The sequence below is a fragment of the Oxyura jamaicensis genome, chromosome 3 (assembly GCF_011077185.1).
Source record: "Oxyura jamaicensis isolate SHBP4307 breed ruddy duck chromosome 3, BPBGC_Ojam_1.0, whole genome shotgun sequence".
In the NCBI taxonomy this organism is placed as follows: Eukaryota; Metazoa; Chordata; class Aves; order Anseriformes; family Anatidae; genus Oxyura; species Oxyura jamaicensis.
Genome location: NC_048895.1, coordinates 29,247,124 through 29,266,177, shown reverse-complemented (window position 1 = coordinate 29,266,177; position 19,054 = coordinate 29,247,124). Strand labels below are relative to the sequence as shown.

At 43.6% G+C, this 19,054-nt stretch overlaps 1 long non-coding RNA gene across 1 annotated transcript; it reads left to right on the top strand.

Moving 5' to 3' along the window:
• The first annotated feature begins 148 nt into the window (after nucleotides 1-148).
• On the top strand, nucleotides 149-19,054 carry LOC118163877. The gene is made up of 3 exons (XR_004749231.1): nucleotides 149-876; nucleotides 3,222-3,303; nucleotides 18,816-19,054. It is a non-coding gene; the product is annotated as an uncharacterized LOC118163877 (long non-coding RNA).

The following is a 19,054-nucleotide window of genomic DNA, read 5'->3' as shown; positions in this document are numbered from 1 at the left end:
TTAGGGCCATTAGAAAAGGGCTTCCTTTACAAATGGGGTTGCAAAAATGCCGGAAAGCTCCAAACAAGAGCTGAACAACTTTGTGCCATGCACTGAGAAAGCACTCAGCCAGCCTGGTCACTGCACAGCCACCCAGCTACTGCAGGCATTTCACAGACTGCTGCATGCATGTTACTGAAAATACACAGCACTGCCGCTTACACGCAGGTCAGCCCAAAGCGAGAAATGGTGGAACGGTGCAAACTCTGTCCAAGAATTTCATTTGCTCAGAAAGACCCACTGTTTTCTGTCTTGTTACAAAGAGTGCATTGGACCATGGTTGCTCTACACATTTGCATGCATCCACCCCTTTGCACTGTTTCCCATGGGCTGTTGTGTTTCTTCTCAGACTCCCCTTCCTGAAAAACAGTGAATTTGAGTTTCCTTAATAGAATTTGAGTTGCTCTGTCTGTCCATCTATCTCTACCCCTTTCCCCACACCCGTGCAAATCAGAACAACCTCTCAAGCATAGCCATCACAGCCAGCCTACCGCTCGAGACCAGTCTGGCAGCTGTGACCAGCATCGTCGAGTGGTGCCAGACACAGCTGGGTTTACGTGGATGCCCGGGGTGCTTGCACCAATGCCCAAGGCACCCCGTGCCAGAAGCCCTGTGTTTCTTCCCAGCTAACATTCCCCCAAAGCGTTTTCTTTCTACAGCCAAAGTCTCAGCTTCCTGAGACTTAGCAAATGTTTTCCAAGCTGAGTCTTTGCAATCGTTTCTTTCAGAGATGACCCTGGGTGACTAACCTCAGGCTGCTGAGACACTATGTCTTGGATAATATTTCAGATTACTCGGAGTTAACTGGCAGCATCCTGGGTGATTTGGACAGGAAAGGTGAGTACACGGCACAAGACAGTTCGTTCTTTATTTCACAATCACCCCACCCCCAGCTTTCTTCCTTCAATAGCAGCTAAATGTAAATTTGTTTTAAAGTGCATTCCCACTGAACTCCTTGGCTGTGAGGCTTGCACAGCACCAACAGATCCCGGGGAGTTCCCGTCCCCCCATACCAGCCAGGCTGCATCGCCCACTGACTGGCTCCTCTCACACCCAGCCCTGCAGCCAGACCAGTGCAGTTTTGAAAAAAAAAGTCACAAAGTGGTATTCTGTAATTCTGTGATATAGCTAGTGCTGAGTCCGCAGGCTGCAACCCCCTTCGGACTCCATTCTTAGTGTCCCTGTCTTGTGTGGTAGTTCCTGGCAGAAAAAAAGATCGGGGCAACAAATAATTGTTATTTCCCACTTCCTTTGGGAATACTGCTTTAAAACAGTGAGCAATCATCTGCTGTCTCCTCTGCAGAGACAGTGGCCAGACCATGGAGCACCTTGCAAGGAACCATGCCCCAGCTTGGGGTCCCCAGTGTCTTGGCTAATTCACTAAAGCCAGACTCGTATCAGTTACTATTTTGTAACTTTTCTTTCATGCGTTCCTCACTCTTGGCTCTCAGTGGGGCCAGGACTTAATTCTTTGGCACTGAAAAGATCTCCAAGCCAGAGCAGGGGGTTGCCAAGGCAGTTAGTACAATAGCAGGGCTTACACACTAATGAGTCCGTGGTAAAGACTGGGATCCATCATCAGGCATCAGCGATTTAAACAAATTCCAGAAGAAATTCCATCTTCCAACAAAGAAATAAACTTTTTTTCCCCACAGGATTCGCAACCACTCAACCACTGAAGAGCTGTGGCAGTGCAGAAGGAGCCTGGAGTGAAATTCAATCTGAAATAATCATAAACCATCTAATTGGTATTACCCAAGCTGAAAAGTAATGCAAGTAAGCAAGCACAAATAAGCAATGCTGGATTTCTTTTTAATCTGCTTGGTTTTAAACATGCAAAGTCTTACATATCACACTCCTACATCTATATAGGTAAATAAGTATTTTACACATTATTTTGAATTTTATAGGATTGTAAAATAGAATGGCATTGTAATTGGGCACTGAAATAAGCTAATCATCTTCTGCAGCTACGGAAATTAAGAAGAAAACAAAAATGTGTATATATTTTCTTCTCCAAGGATGAAATAAATGTACTGTGATCATTTTTGTCTCCAGAGAAAAAATCATAGCATTGCATTTTGTGGTGTTCTAAGTAACGGGAGGGATATTCAGATGTGCAGGGTACAACATGTGCCAGTTGGCCCCAGAGCTCGCTTGAACATACAGACACCTGTGAGAATTTAGGTAACAGTTGATAAGGCACTTTTCATAATGCTTATGCTTGGCTAAACTGAAAACAGCCTCCTTCTTCATTGATATTTCATTTTCACCATTGCCTAAGCAGACCCAATCCCAATGTCACCAAGGTTTGTCCTCTCTGGATGTGCATGTATCCTTATAGATTTGTGTTAACCGTTTGTTATGCATTCGAGATACCTTATGTAGAAGATAAATTGCATCAGGCGAGTGATGCTGAGTAGGAAGTAGAAGAAGCAGAGACCGTTTTTCTCCAGACCTAGGCAGATGGGAGTGATGGATTACAGGAACCGCAAGTGCCAACCGAGTCACACGCTGCTCTGCAACCCGGATTCCGTGAAGCTGGCAGGGAGCTTTGGCCCCCTGGCTGCACCCAGTGCTTTCCTGGCAGACAGAAGTTTCGAGGTACCACTTCAAGACATTGTGATATTTACAGCTGTGTCAGGGAGGTTCCTCCCACGGGGAGCGAAGGCTGGTGCACTCCTGGCTTTTGCAGCTCATGCTAGGTGCCGTTTGCCACGTTGTCCCTCCTAAGAGCACGCTGTGTGCTCCACTTTCATCACTCCTCCAGCACTCTAGCTGTGTGTCATTCCCAATTTAGCAGTAGGCCTGGATGATGAGTGACTGTTTTTTCTGACTAATACAGTGCCAGGCTAAAAACAAACCAGTTGCCTTTAAAATGTTCTCAGACCCATTTTAGAGATCTATTATCCCCATTTAAGAGGCGACAAAACTGAAGCACACAGATATTAAGCAACACGCTCACCTTCATGTGTTTTGCCAAGAGAAGACTAGAGCCCATTACTCAAACTGACGGGCGTATTTCCCACCCTCTGTAATCTGCTGTCAGCTGGCCTTGGCAATAGGGAGCAACATTTTCTCACATGTGATTTTGCTCTTTACTTTTTTTTTTTTACTACCATAATCATTTACTTGAAGTGTTTGTTCTTAATTACAGTAAACATTTTTCCATTTCCGTACAGATGGGAAATGCACTGGAACAGAACTGGATGGTTTAAGTTTATCATCTGCTCATCTCTTGATAGAGATCAGTATAGATTAGAGGTAAGTCTGTTTATCCGTATTCATTTTTGAAAACTGAAATGATATGCAACAGATTTATAATTAAGCAGAAGTGATGATGTTGTACAGCTTAGCTAAATGGATTTGCCACCTTAGATTGGAGAGGCAGCTATAAAAACAGGCCAGATGTTACATTTTTTCCCTCTGTGCTGCAATTTGCATGAAAATCAACATCCTAAATAAAACCTGAGGTCGAAGTTTTCAAGCCTGGGGATCAAATATTAGTCTTCTACAACCAGTCCGGGTACCCAAATAAGGTGGCTTCATCTGCAGAGGGAATGAACAACCCCAGCTGGGAGAGAAATCTGAGTTAAATTTACCTAGGGATTTATGTGCCCACACGCTGCGGCAACTTCAGGTTTCCGAGCCTGTGGCACTCCGAGTTTCTCTTGTGGCTCCTGCCTCGCTGCCCTGACGTGCACATTTCTGCCGTGAGTAAAACCAGCTGCACCACAGCACTGCGAGGCTGCTCTTAGGAGCGAGCTGCGGCAGGAATCCTGCCCAGGGCTGCTCTGCCAAATGAGTGCAAGCCCTCCCCGGTGCCTCAGCTCGCGCGGCCTCCCTTACTATACACGGAGAAGTCCGCCCGGCAGAGCTTGGCACTCCGGCACACCGCCGAGCAGCAGGCTGCCAGCTGTGAGCTTTGCTCTCCTAACCCCGTCCTGCCTGAGCCGACGCGGGGGCCAGAGCTCCCACGGCTTTGTGGAAACACTTGGCTGAAAGCAGGAATCAGCCTATGGTGTCTAAAAGCTGGGTGGAGTGCATAAGACGATACAAAACACCCGAAACTCAAAGATGTTGACCAAAACCTCTGTGTTGATGACTGACGCCAGCTTGGCTGGCCAACACTTCACCCCGCTCGCTTGGCGAGGCCAGAGAGAAGTCGTGACCCCACGTCCTCATCTCCCAGCCGGCAGAGCTGGGCTTTGCAGGTGAACTCCTGTCCTGGCTGAGCACAAAGGGTGTTCTACCATTGTCTGTGGTGGAGCCGGGGTTTCACAGTTCCATTCACGGTGAAATCACCCCAGGTATTCATGAGGCAGAGATACCAGCCATAGCCCTCACATCCTGGGAAAGGATGTTCTTGGTAAGGGCCTATTAAAACCAGCATTACCCAACTGCTTCCAGGGGGAGCTTTTTTCTCCTGTTATTAGGCAGTGATTAAGTGTCCTGGGTGACTTACAGACCTTATGTAGCCCATCAACAGCAAAAGCCATTGGAGGCTAGGTAAATGCCCTTAAAATGTGTTCTTAAACATACGTAGCTCACAGTATTTTGAGCATCAGTAGCGGTGATGTGAATCATCTTGGAGCACTGAAACTTTGCTTGATGCCAGCTGGGTTTTTCAACAAACAGCATGCCTAACAGCTCTTAGAAACTACAAGACAGCCCCAATCAAGCAAAGAGCATTGATGTTGATTAAGAGGTTTTTGTTTGCTTGTTTTTTGTTGTTGTTGTGTGTTTTTTTTTTTTTTCTTAACTCATTCACCTTCCAGCAGCCTGGATTTACAGTGTGCTACACATCCAGTGCTTCCTTGGTGCAGTCAATAGTATGAACATGTAACCAGGGAAAAAATATTCTGATGTGTATATGCCAAATTATTATTTTTAGAATCAAAGGGAAATAATTATTTCATAATTCTTAGTCTTTTTAATTTCCAATTAGCTCCTTGGGAAAAAAAAAAATTATTTAGAGCCCTCCATACTACTTCATACTACTTACCATACTTTTATTGATGCAAGCACTTCTAAAGAAAGAATAAACTTCTTCTAAGTAATATTTTCAGAATATAGGCAGGGATTTTAAAAGAATGTAGTTGCTCACAGTATGCTGTGATTTAAAAACAAAAACCAACAACAACAACAAACTAAATACATCATTAACATCTCTAGGCAGCTAAATATTTTTTTTTTTTAAACCTGTCCTTTAGTCACTTGGATTGATTAATAGCACATTTCTTGTTGTGAATAATTCAATGCCTTGGAACAGTATTCCAATCACAGCTGATTATAAATTAACACTCATTTTAACTGATGCAGACAATCATGCCAATGCCACAGCAAATACATTACCGAGCATTACATATGGATGCTGCAACGTAAACAAGAGACTGAGACCTCCATTATCTGCCGGAGCATCGCTATCAAGTCATTTCTAAATATTTCATCATTGTTTAGGCTGCATTCAGATTGCACAGAATAACTTGCTACCAATAAACAGTAGATGCAACTGTTTTCTTCGGTATAATTAGCAACAAGAAGGAGTAAGATTTCCTTTGTTACTAGTTTAAACACTTGCTCAGGATACTGGAAAACAAAGCACCTTCCCTGGCCTCCCATGACAGGCCATACTTCCCTTCTAACAAGTAAAGAAGTTTGGCTGGAGGAAAGGAGTAACAAAGGACTGATAAATAACTTCATGGCTTTATATCAGATCAAAGTAAAGCGCGACTGCTCACAGCACTGTGCACAACGAACCTTTGCCCTGGCGTCGTGAATGGCAGAGCTACAGACCTTTTGATATTACTTGCCTTCTGACCCCCCTCCCAGGATTCATCCTCACACTTTGTGAGTTACCGGAGTCCCAGAGTAAGGAAACGCATGCTGGCACGCTCCTTCCCAGTCCGCAGAGCAAACTGCTGCCTGCCTGCCTTTTTTGAACGTACTCCTCCGGCCTTTGTTCACTGACTGCAGAGAGCTGCTGTGGGGATCTGCAAGATTTTTCTGCTCCTTCCTTTGTAGCTTTGTAACCAGCAGACTTCTGCTGCACAAATGAGATACACACCTTTCAGAGCAGAGCTACAAACAGATATCTCAGTCTTGAGCCTTTCCAATTCCTGCTCACCATTCACACAAATTAATGCAAAGTACAGAATAAATAGAAACTCACACTGTTGGGCTAAAATACTTTTGTATGTATAGCAAACTCTGGCACTTTTTTCATTTTTTTTTTTTCTTGTCAGTGTCACATTAAAGGCTTTATTTTATTATTATTTGTTATGCTCCAGTATAAAACTCTCAGACATCATTTCAGAGTGAAAGGAGAACTAATAGGAGCACTACATAGGAAAGTTCCTCCTGAAGTGAAACCAAAGCCCTACCTGTATCCCTTGTCTGCAAACATGGACGCCACAGTACAGTACTCCGCAACTCAAGTTTTCCTCTACACATCCCCACTTCATTTTCAGCCCAGATGTGAGACTTTGCAATCAAAAGCAATCCAGAAAAGGCACTCCTGGTTATATGTGGAAGTTGATCTCAGCCATTAAAAATATATATATAGCAACTCTGTGGAGAGGAAAAACACAGACATTAAAATAGCCCTGGCATATTATGTAATGCATTTTCTTTGTATTTATGTTTCTTTCTAATAGACATGTGATTTTTTACTGGGAAATGAGAGGGAGTCTACATTTTTGAGTAGATTATTCAATGCTCAGTTCTGCTCCACACCAAAAGCAAATAATAGCTTCTAGCCATAGCAAATGTGGGTAATGTCCATCAACAACAACAGCTGAGCCTGCTTCTCCAGAATGAATCCCATGAATCCCATCTTGAATGAAAATGTACATTTTGCTGTACAAACCAAGTGGATTTTGAAAAACAAACAAAAAACCAACAACAAACAAAAAAACACAACCAAACAAACAACCAAAACAACAACAACAAACCAACTTCCCCTAGTTAATTTTGAAATATAACCTTCCATAAAAGGATTTCACATTAGTCTCCAATTTGTCTCCAGAAATAAAGCCTTGGTCTTTTAACAGCTGTGGTCCAGCCTAAGCCTGCTCAGAGTCATTAGGCAGGGTAATGTATATTTATTAATTCTCACCTTCCCTCTCCCGTATTTTTGATTGTCAGCTTTAGTCAGGCATAAAAATGAAGCTTTTGTGCAGTCAGAACATCTCATGATTTTTCATGTAGCACTTCATTTTGTTTGGCTGTGGGAAGGGATTGTGAAGTTAGGGTTTGTGCAGATAACAGGACGTTTCACTCAGCCATCACATTTTGACATTTGATAAGTAATTAACTAAAGGAAAGAACAGCTGTTAAGAAAATGCTTAGTGACAGTATGTAGATGATTTAAGGCCAATTCATGAACCATGTAAGCCCCATTTAAATCTAAAATGTCCTGCAAAAAATTGTACGATGCCTTTCCTTTGCAGTATAACAAAGAATTAGCCTTCATCAGCTTGAATGTCTGAATGTGCCATCAAATACTCCTGTCATCCAGAATGGGAAGCTTAGACTCCCATATCCTAAAGACTGCATAAAAGCCTTATGGCAAATAGTAAATATAAAATACAATAAATTATTACAAAAGAAGGGAGCTTACTGGACCTCTTAAACTTCAGCAGCATTTTCCCTGGCTTTCATGTTGCAATTTTTCTCATGCCAATGATTAAGACTAAGAGATCAGATTGATGAGTTGGTATGTTTGAAATAAAAACGAGCGGTAAGCTACGTACAGCACTATGGTCAAGACAGAGAAGAGGTAAAATGAAAGAGCAGGATGGGAAAAGCATGGCAGAGGTGGCAGATGAGAAAGGACAGTGAGTTTATGAATGAAATGCATTCAGAAAAGTCAGGTCTACAGAACAGAACAGCTCCAGCAGATCTCACGTACGCACAGCTCCTGCTGCTTGCACAGCAGATAAACCACGCTGATACCGGCCTGTGACCGTTCAAAGACCACCCATTAAAGCGGTCTGTTAGTTTTCATGATACAGATAGGAAATAAGTAGTTTTGCTTCTCTAAAGATACCTTCCTGAGGATCTTCTTACCTAGATCGTATCCACAGTACTTAGAATGATATTAATAGATTTCTCTTAGCTCTTCAAGAATTTTGACCTCAGATGGCTGTGGTAGCAGGTAGAGGATGTGCCAACCTACAAACCAGCCAGCACACGCCGCACCCTGCCATAACCAGCTCTGCCATTCGCCTCCTGCGACTGCCTCATTGAGAGGCTTGTTATTCTTCTAGGACAAGGATTCAATTGCAGGTGATTAATAATAGCTGCTGTGCGTGCTTCAAAAGAGATAAAAGAAGCGAGGTACAAGCACCTGAACACCCCTCCCCACAGCCACTGGTTGAAAGAGATTTGTCCCGGAGAAGCAGAGAGGATTGCCATGGCTCTTGTGTGCTTGCAGACATGAACAGATCCTTTTGGCTGGAGGTCGTTATGCCACGTGGGAGTGGTTCTGAAAATATTGATATGTTTTCCCCTTCTGTCAAAGACAAGACCAACCGGACAAGCCTTGTCGGGATGGGTGGGGTGAGAATTACTTTCTGCTTTTGCAAACGAGGAAGAGTAAAAAGCTTTTCCAGCAGCCCTAGCAGGGACCCCTGGGGAAGTACCAGGGCACCTGCAAAACACGAGCTTCTGGCATGCTGGGGAATGCAAGCAGCTGAGCTGCTACGGGGAGACAGCTGTGGGTGTAACCCAAGCCAAGCCAGCGTGTTCCTAAGTGGTAAAACAAATACTGGTGTCCGAGCACTGCAAGAAAAAACAAGCATCAGAGCTGTGCAGAAGTAGGTAAGAGTGCCCAAGACAGAAGCCTCACAAGTACGACAACCATAACGGGCTGGGAAAAGGAAGGGGTGCTCAATGCGAGACGAAGCCTGCAGCCCGCTGCAGTGACGGAGAGCGTGTGTCTCTGGGGCCGTACCAGTTCCTCCTCCCTGCAGCTATAACGCAGCTCCAGAGGCCAGGCCAGGCGGGCGATTGGCAGCAGGGAAGGGGAAAAGTATAACCCAGCTGCTGGTGGGGGCTGCGAGCCTTCTCACTGAGCTACAGCAAAACGCGTTGCAACTTCCTTGAACAGCAGCTACTGAAAGGTTGGGCCCTTCATGTGTAAGATTAGAAAATTTGACTTGGGGATGATTAATTAAGCGAAGATGATTAATGGCAAAGGCATTTCCTAGCATGCTCAGGAAATCTGAGGACCCCAGAACCAAACAGGAACCCTTAATCCTGACGGTCACAAGCAATTGGGATCATGACTGTCAGAAGACTTTTTTTTTTTTTTTTAATAGAATGAATGTTGGAAATACAAAATGTGGAAGTGGCAAGAAAAGTACTCCTATATGTGGAGAAGCTGACGTTCAGCAATAGACACAAGACTGTTAATAGACAGAGCTTTCTTCTGACAGCTAATACTAGGATTAAAAAACTAAAACCAAAAAAAAAAACAACACTCAGCCGGAAAGAAGGACTTGTGTGCATTGTTACGTTTATAATTGAGAATGAATATAGAACAGAGAGCCGTTGCTTTTGCAAAATCCTTTTCCTGGCTGTCGCTATATTTTAAGCCATCCACAGGATGTTGATACGCATTTATGGAATTGAAAAGCTGCCCCCCCCCAACAGTGGGGCTGCACGAGCGCATCGCTGTGTGCCATTACGATGATGAGATGTAGAAGGGGAGCAGTTGCTTACGAGATTACTTTGGGTACACGGTCAGAAGCCTCCATATGGATGCCGTTTGTAAGCAGGCGCTAGCGTGAGGTCAGCTGAGAAGGTTTCTGGCACAGAACAATCACGCAGCAAAACAAACAAAGCGTGAAGCTGTTCTCCAAAACAGCAGCCAAACAGACCTCATCTGTCAGCAAAGCGCACCACATTCGGGCTGAAATTCCAGGGCTGGGAGTGCAATTTTAAGGAGTGCTACAGATCACTTGTTGCAAATCGTTGTATAACAGCAGTACCTGAAACTCATTTAAGGAGTTGCTGTTTACTCAGAACGGCTCTCCTACCACAACAAGCCACCTGGCACAGAGCTTTAATGAGATCCTTAAGGATTTTCAAATAAAAGTTTAGCATTTACTTAACTGAGACTGCCTGCCCCCTGATAATTTACATGAATACAATCCTTTGCTATAGTTTCAAATAAACACTGAGGAACTCTAGTGATGTTTATTTTATTCCTTAAAGATACCATTCCTTCCAGAGCCCTAGGTGTGACAGATACGGCACAGATAATCTGCATTGCGGGATAAAAATCCTATTCTCATTTCCATCCCAGTATCCAGAAATGAACGATACCTTAAGATTGTTGACTGGCAAATAGATTCAGCCCCAGCAGGGAAACGGGCCTTTCTACTGTGAGAACTACAGCCAAGACCATGGCTGAACTAAACATGAATTCCTGACAAGCAAAGGACAAAATGTACACAAACGTTATTGTTGCTGATTCTGGTTTAAATAAAAAAAAATAAAATAAAATAAAATAAAAAAAGGTGAATTAGGAGCTGCATTCAATTGCCTTTTCCAGTAGCAGCTCCTATACTTACATTTGCGTGTATGTTTTCCCAGAGTCATTCACAAGAGTATCTCAAAGGCTCTTGGGAGGCATGTGTTAATAAATATTCTGCTTGTGATTTATGAGAGGGGAGCTGTCATCGTTAGCTGCAGTGCACCCCTTCTCCAGCTACGGCCAACTGCTCCTAGCCAAAGACGACAGGTCCTCGGAGCTCAGGAAGATCCCTGCAAGGAGCTCGCCGTCCTTGAGACGCACCTGGTTGTGTGAGGCGTGAGGGGGTCCCGGGAATGCAGCAGTGCTGAGGGAAGCACCACCCACATTGTCATATTTCGGATGACATCCAGCTGAGCGCTCTCAGCAGTGCTGTTTTCGCTTCTCAGCGGTGCTGGGGGAAGAGCGATCTGCCAGGGCTCAGCCCACTCGCTGCCTCCTTTCTGCCAAGCGTGCTCCACGGGGAATACGTGGGCAGCAGCCCCTGAGCTGCAGAGCAGCAGGGCTGCAGTTCAGCCAGCCTCTACGTGCCCCTGGGCTCTACCAGGGGCTGCATACAGGATAGCGATGCTACAGTCAAACAAAATTAACAAGCAGCAGCGAGCAGTCCTCCTCGGACCGCATTGATTTTCGAAGCACAGCATGTGCGTGCCGTTCAAGAGCAAAACCCAGCGCCTTGGGCCGCCTGGTGATGAAATTCATCGCAAGTAGATGTCCAGGAAGTTTTGACATTTCAGCCCTCTTTGAATTATCACCTTCCTTGAGTTCAAGCAGCCAGCCGGAATTGCTTGCCGTTAGACCAATGGTTTCCCTTTTATAGGTTACAGATTTTTTTTGTAGCTAATTGCAAAGAAAGCCATTTTTGGCCTGCCTGGGCAGTACACGTGTGAATCAGAGCAAGCCTTTGCTTCTGTCTCCTCACATGTACCACAGAACTATTTTCCTCCATCTCTTTTGTAGTACAGTACATTCTACATTGTGAATCATTTTCATGCAAAAATAGAAAGCACCGATGACTGTGCTCACTTCACAACAGAAAGCCAGGAGCTGGCATCCCATAATTAAGGTTCCAGGTTTAGTGGCGTTGTAACAAATTGCTGCACAGAAGGGCTTGACTGTCAGCTGCAGAGAGATTAATAGACCCCTGAACAAATATTTCCTGATAAAATGTGATTTAAAAAAATAAAGTAAATCAAATTCTGGTCTTTAGGGAAGCTGTAAAATAACACAGACACTCAGTGCCATCTCCAAAAAGGGGCTCGGGTATTGTAGCACCAAGCAACGTCATACCTAAAGGGAGATGGAATGCCCTTGTTCACAATGCTGAGCTAGGTGCCCACAATCCCTGTGAAATGAAAGGGGCAAATTAAGCACCTAGGAATGGGAATCAGAGCCTACAAAATGCCAGGGGAAGGGAAGGGAGATGCTCAGGCCAGGCAGCAGCGTGGCCGTCTGGCTACTGTGTGGGCTGGCTCTGCTGATCTGTGCCTCCTGGACGTGAGCCCCTCTGAGCACCGTCCTCGTCAGTGAGGTACCAAGCCTGAGCTCGTAATCCCACCGGGAGGCCGACAGCATTAACCGGGGCTCGCTGCCACCCCAACACGGCTGCCCGGCTCCTCTCCGGCCCGCAACTTGCGCCTGCCTGGGCCACGGGCAGAGAAAGCCTGAGCAATCCAGCAGGAGGTCGTGTAGACGTTCCCTCAGGTGCCTGACTCGGCCAGGACAAATGCTCACTTTGCGAAGTGTGGCACTGACTGGGGACTTGGTTTTCCAGCTGCTCAGCACAGCTCGCCGTTCAGTTCTGCTGGAAGAGGCTGCGTTAATACTTTACAATTTAGTAAATTCGGTCAGGTAAACTTAGACACCAGCTGCTTTATCTTATGTAACACTCCAGTGGTAGAATAACTTGAGTGTTCTTCCGTGAAAATACATCAATGTGTTGGGGCTTTTTTGCCTTTTTTTTTTTTTTTTTTTTGACTGGAGAGTTATCCAGCACTGCACAGAACCCACAGCTGTGGACTACAGCTAGCTCGGCTGCACAGGTTGGCATTGCCTTTGTAGGGTCAGCTGGCAATGTAATAAACATCATCGAGGAGGCTTGGAGTGAAATGCCAAAATGGAGCCTTGATTTTGATCTCTTGCAGTAAATGGGGAATTACAGAAGCCGGGTAAGTCAGGTGAAGGGGAGCTGATACTGAAGCCATTGGGCGCAGCCTCAGCGCTGCAGGGGCTTGAAGTCCTCTCAAATTTCGTGAAAATGTAATTTAAGCAAGAAATGAATTTTATGCATCATTTTTGTGCTACATAGACACAATATGTCACAATATGCATTCCATCCACTCACTCCTGCTTTCAGCTGAAGTAGTCATATTTTGGCTCATCTTTGATCTGAACTCATCTCAGCCCTACCACCAAAATACACCTCCCCCTGAATCTGGCAGATGCTCTGAGTTCTTTTAAACCCTTACAAGGGAAGAAAAATTTGTTTACCTTGTCTGTTTTCATAGGATGTTTAACAATAGCAACAACTATATTGTTTTCCAGTATGCACACAAGTGCCTTCAGGATTGAAATGTCACAAGCTGAGGAGTTTTCGTAGCCTTCCTAAGGCGCTTTGGCCAAAATCCTACAAACACAAGCCCATGTGTCACCTGGCTTCCAGCAGTAACCTCCTGGCCATTACGAAGACAATTTGTGCAGTCCAGTTCTTCACGAGCTGTGCTCAAAAGATTGATGCCCTCACATACTACAAAGGCCACAGGCATAGAAATAAATGATTACGAGGGTAACAGGATATCAGGCACCAGCTGAGATGAAGTTACTGGTGACTGTTAGGGATTAATAGCTGAGCTTTGGTCTTTCAGCAATAACCTAAGGAGTTACCACCCCATATCTGTGGTTACTGCACTCACCCTGAAGTCAGAGGGAGAACACAGGGCCTCGAGGGCTTCGGTGTGAAGGCCCTTAGTTTAGCTTACAGGTAGCAGCTGAGGTGCAGGCACGTGTTCTGCTCAGCTGGTTTTGCTGTGGAAAGGGGCAGCCTCCAAGCAGAAATACAAGCAAGAAGTGAGCTGAGGTGACAATCTAGCAGGCTACACCGATTCAAATTACTTGCATGTGCTCAGACCATACACAGAGCTCCCAGGCCCATGCAGACGCATGGCAGTTTATGTACATTTTGCATTCCAGATATATCCACGTGCGTTTTATTAGTGGAAATATTCATTTGCATAATACTGGAGCGAAGTAAGTTTTTGAGGCCCTCTGGACAGCAGAATGAAACAAACTGTCTGGATTTCAAGAAAGAAATCACGGTCAGTTGAGGCACCACTATTACTGTTCCAGTTCTTGCAATGGTTTGTTAGTTTTTACCTCAAAATAACTGTTTTCCATTACAAATGCCATCAAGCAGTATAACAATCTACCATGAAGCGAAGGACCTGTGTACATGACAGGGCACAGAGAAGCCTGAATGTTTTTTCTGCCTTCAAAACTGATGAATTTTAGACAGTCCTGGTCTGAAGGTACTGTAACTACTGTCCTGGCTATGTGCCTGCAGAAGCAGAAGCCCCGTTTTTCAGGATGCGGAATGGGGGTAGCCTCTCTCTTTATATAGGGTAAGTAGGCAGCAGTGAGGACCTTCCACTACACCAACTCAAAGCTTGAGCAATTCTGTGGAAACAAAATACATCTTATAAATGAAAATTGTTAAAAAAATAAAAGCAAAAATCCCCAAAACATTTTAAAGCTCAGGTGAAATAGACAATACAGGTCATGTTTGCTACTGAACAGTGATCCCTAGAGCCCTCACCCACTTACACTCTGAAAGCAAGCCACAGCTATTGTTTCTCCATATGCATCTCCACATACGTATGAATGCTTCTGTAGCCTTTAAAACATAAGGTGCCAGGACTACGGCTTCATGAGTTTTAAGTCTGTTGCTAGCATTTTCCCTGTCAAATCTAGCAAAACAGGAAGAAAGCATGCAGAAACCCTTGGCAGCAAGATACAAGCTTCTGGTTCACAGATGGGTACTCTCCTTCTGCCTGCTGATATAATTGCACACGGCCTTCACAGGTTTGAGATGGGCTTCTTGAAGGAAATCACAGACTGCATCACTATCTGGTGTAGCACTGACCAGTTAAGCAGTTGAGTTTGTGTAGTTCATTCTCTGAAGACATATTGGAAATGTAAACTATCATTTTAGTCTTTATTTTCATTAAATGTTCCTCAAAGAGTGAAGAAAGCACAAGCTGACGTTCAATCCTGATTACTTCACCACTAAAATCATTAGAAACGGAGGAGAGGGGATTCTTATGAAAATTAAAACAGCTAATCAATCCAGAGACACAGGGTGACGTGTTCACAAACTAAGAGAAGCCTCTTGTCTAGAAAGACTCAAGACTCTTCCCCCAAAGCACACCAGGTTAGCTTTGAAATCTTGCTGTTCAGCATAGTTGGCAAGGTAGGGTCTGCATCTCCCCTCAGAGGAAACAAGGAGCAGCTGAAGCAGAGGATGTTGCTCCTATGGCTTTTCATTCTACCATGCCAGCAGTGAACAGGGAGCTCTTGCCATTCTCAGTGAAAACATCCTGCTTTGAGTAGTTGTAGGAGAGAAGGCTGGACTAGGGCAGAAGAAATAAACAAATTTGCAGATTTGATGCATTTTCCCCATGCTTCTGATATGAAATGTAATTGCATCAGATGTTCTCTGAAACCTGCCTGTTTGCTTAGAACTATTCAGCAAATTACCAATAGCTGCTCGCCTACATTTCACAGATCACAAGGAGGTACTTTTCCTAAGATGCAGAATAAGGTCTTCTTTCAAATGATGTGGATGTTTCCAATCTACTTCATTAGCCAGTGACTGATATATATACATAAACAAAAACTGCTAACATGGCAAACACCCATCTTCAAACAGAAGCAGTCAAAAATATAAGGACCATGAAGTGAAAAGCATATAATTTTCCCCAATTTCATTGCCTTTGTAGTAAGATTTACTTTTTAGTAAGAGTGAAAGAGCAAAAGCATTTTATATCACTCTTCAGTAGCCAGATAGAACTTATTAGGACCTTGACAACAAAAAGCTATCCTGATTGATGTGTGATTTACACCAGATAAATCCTAAATCTTCAGCACAGCAATTTGAGCTATTCCATGAGGGGCCTCCAGCCTTGATCTTGTGATTTCTTCAGCATTTCTCTTCCTTAGCTGAAGCTTCCTTAGCAAAGTGTAGAACATGGGCAAGCTCAAGGGAAAATAAAAGCTGCCCGAAGAAAAAGATTTTCTGCAGCATCTCTTCCAAAGCCCAATAAGGAACCACAAAAGGATTTTAAGAGGTTTTACAGGAAGCTGTCTGCAGAGAACCCCTCAGCATCAGTGCAGTTACGATGCTATAGCAAGAGGGTTTCAAAAAGGATGGAGTAGCTAGCACAGAGATGTAAATTCCCTGCCTGTTTGGCTCTGACATCACAGTCCATTTCTAAAGTGAAAACTTACCCTGCTTGTAGAATAATGACTGATTAAAATGAGAAGAATCACAGGAAGTCTGTTTGCTCTTGCAGATGTAAAGTGGGCTGTTAATCCGGGTGGTAGGGATGGCTTCCTCATGGTGAATGTCACCAGAAGACAATCGTCCAGTACTTTTTATTTTGGCAACCTCTTAAAACGTAGCATACAAATAAACGTATAGATATTAACTCGAGGAAAATGCCTAGAACTCTTAGAGCTCAAGAGGCAAATAAATTATGCTGTCTCAATTCTACCATCTTAAAAAAAATCTAGGAATACATTATGCTACTTTATGAATCAATTCCAAATTATTGGAAGCTTTCATACATCCTAATCCACTAAGGTTTATTTACAAGTATATTCAGGGCCTTGCAAATCAAAGGAAAGACTACACTGACCACAGAGCTTTAGAGTAGACCTTGAATGAACATCTACATCATGATTTCCCTATTCCTAGCCATTTGAACCATTAGCAGTAACAAAACTCTGCCTTTACACTTTGGATACATATCTTACAAGGCATCTTGCAAAGCCTTCAAGTTCAGTTAGTATCAGAAAAAGTCACTTTTAAAGAGGAATAAATGTTTATTGCAGTTGGAAGCTTAGACAACACAGAAATACATGGGAACTGAAAAACCTCACATGGCCTTCCTGGGTCTATCATCTAACACTTCAAAGTTAGTAATAGATATTGGAGAGGTCGTTGAACTTTTTTTTTTTTTTGCCTTATCTCTACAGTAGTGTGCTGTAACTTAGTGCAAAGAAAGCTTTAGTAAAAAAAAGAAAACCCCCAACATCTCTCTCATTCCAGAAACAAATGACTTCTTTTCTAGAATCCTGCCGATATAGAAAGCTAGCAGAAATTCATTCCTACTGCTGCTAGCTGCATATTTCTGACTGCCAAAAAAAGCAAGTGCCTTCTAAGAAGGTACCACAGGACCGGGCACATGTTGCTGTAAGGGTACAATAGATGACTAATGCAAACTCGGGGCTTGTCAGGCAAGGAAGGAGAACCCCTTTTTGAGTGATCATTGTAAGGCTGCCTGTCATGAAAGGCATCAGCCACAAGATGACAGCTCAGTTAATGACTAAAGGAGCATGACTAAAGGAGCAATGCTGGGTGGAGGGCTGGTACTGTTTGCTGGTCAAGTTGTCCATCGTCACTGATAGTACTAGTTTACTAACAGGAAAGTTTATTTAACTTCTGAGCAAGTGCACACCTACCTTGATCTGACCTGCAAGATAAGGGTTGTGCAACTGTAACAATCTAAACACTCACTTCCAACTGCGTGGGCCACTAGAGAAGTGTTAATGAGCTTCACCACCCTTCCAGTTTGAGAACAACTTGCAGGAGCAGGCAAGGGACTCCAGCTCCAGGGCCTTGGTATCAGACAATAGTGCCAAAACTTGTACTATTAGATGTTTGCAAACATACTTCCCCCACATTCTCCTAATGATAAATTCTTTCATCCTCTGTTCCCCATCCCCTTCTACTTTTTCCACCCAGTTCCTCCTAAAAGAAAGGCCAACAAGCGATACACCGTTGTTACATGATAGTGCACGGTACCCTGCACGTTTGTACGGTGAGATCCGAGGGCAGGAACCACCTGTCACTCTGCACACATCCAGGTAAAATGCAGACCTTAGCATTAAAAGACCTAAGCATTAAGAATGCTTAGCCTACTGGAACTATAAATAATGCTCATTAATAGCCATTGCATCAGATACTCTCCAAACGGTTCTGCATGGAATATGCCCCATCTTAGGTTATTACTGCTGGAGCTGTGTTTACTAAGTCTTCTGGGCCTTTTGCGTCTTAAGATACTCTATTCGAACTAGATCTTCGTGCAGCTTCCTGAACCGTTACCTCAGGACTCTCAAGTTTAAGTCACCAGATATTCTCTTCTCTATAGTTCATACTGAGAAAGCAACAATCTCCATTCTTCAGAAACAGAGGAAATAAGCAACCTGACAAACTTTTTAACTATTCTTGTAGAACTTTTTTTCAAAAGCAGAAACTGGAGTAGATGCAGTATAGTTCTCACTCCAGTCAAATCTACACCAAAGATGAAATACTAGGTGGGGAGAAAGATTGGGAAATGCAGTGACATATAGACATACTCACATAAACGCTCCACAAGCTCTCTCCTGGTTCTCAATCTTCATCCCAGAGATGATTCTCCATTTTCATGGTCTTTTAAGCACAGACTTATTATGCAGTACCCGTATTATTTTGCCATCAGCCCTTCTGGCTGAATGTTAGTTTGACTTAACACATCTCAATGTATTCATACACACTGACATCTCAAATACCTACTTTTCTCACCTAAAAGAGAACGTACTACCCTTCAAATTCGCTTCACAGAAGTTCTTGGGTAATCTGAACTTTTTTTAAGAATAAAAACCAATCATTTAAGACTGTATTAGAATAAAAATATCTATTAAGACAGACTTGATGGATTTTTTTTTTTAAATGCAGAATCTAATGAATTTTTAAAGTCTCTAATTGTGAGGGTTTTTTCAGCTCACGTTAGCAATGCACCACCATAGTAATTAATCCCAACCTACGGAAGCTCCCCTTATTTAACAAGCTGTTGGTAATTCAGTTTGACAGAAATTCTCCCAGTAGGACTGAGCTACTGCCCAAGAAACAAGTTATAGATGTATTGCAGAAGTGATAAACATAAAAATAAGCAGTCACTTTGCTACTTATTTTGTGCAGGTTATTACCAAGCAGCCCCTGGAAGCAACCACAGCAGCACAGCAGATTCAGCTGCCTTACTCCTGCAGAACCAAGCCTTTGGTAAACAGTGACTGCATTTGTAAGACTACATTTGTAAGACTAAATACCCAGTCCGCATTACCTCAACAGATCCATCAGCTGTGCTTCTGCATCACTATCTTCAACCTACTAAGCTATACTTTCCCTCAGAGTTTTATCTACCTTATTAGTAGGCTTCA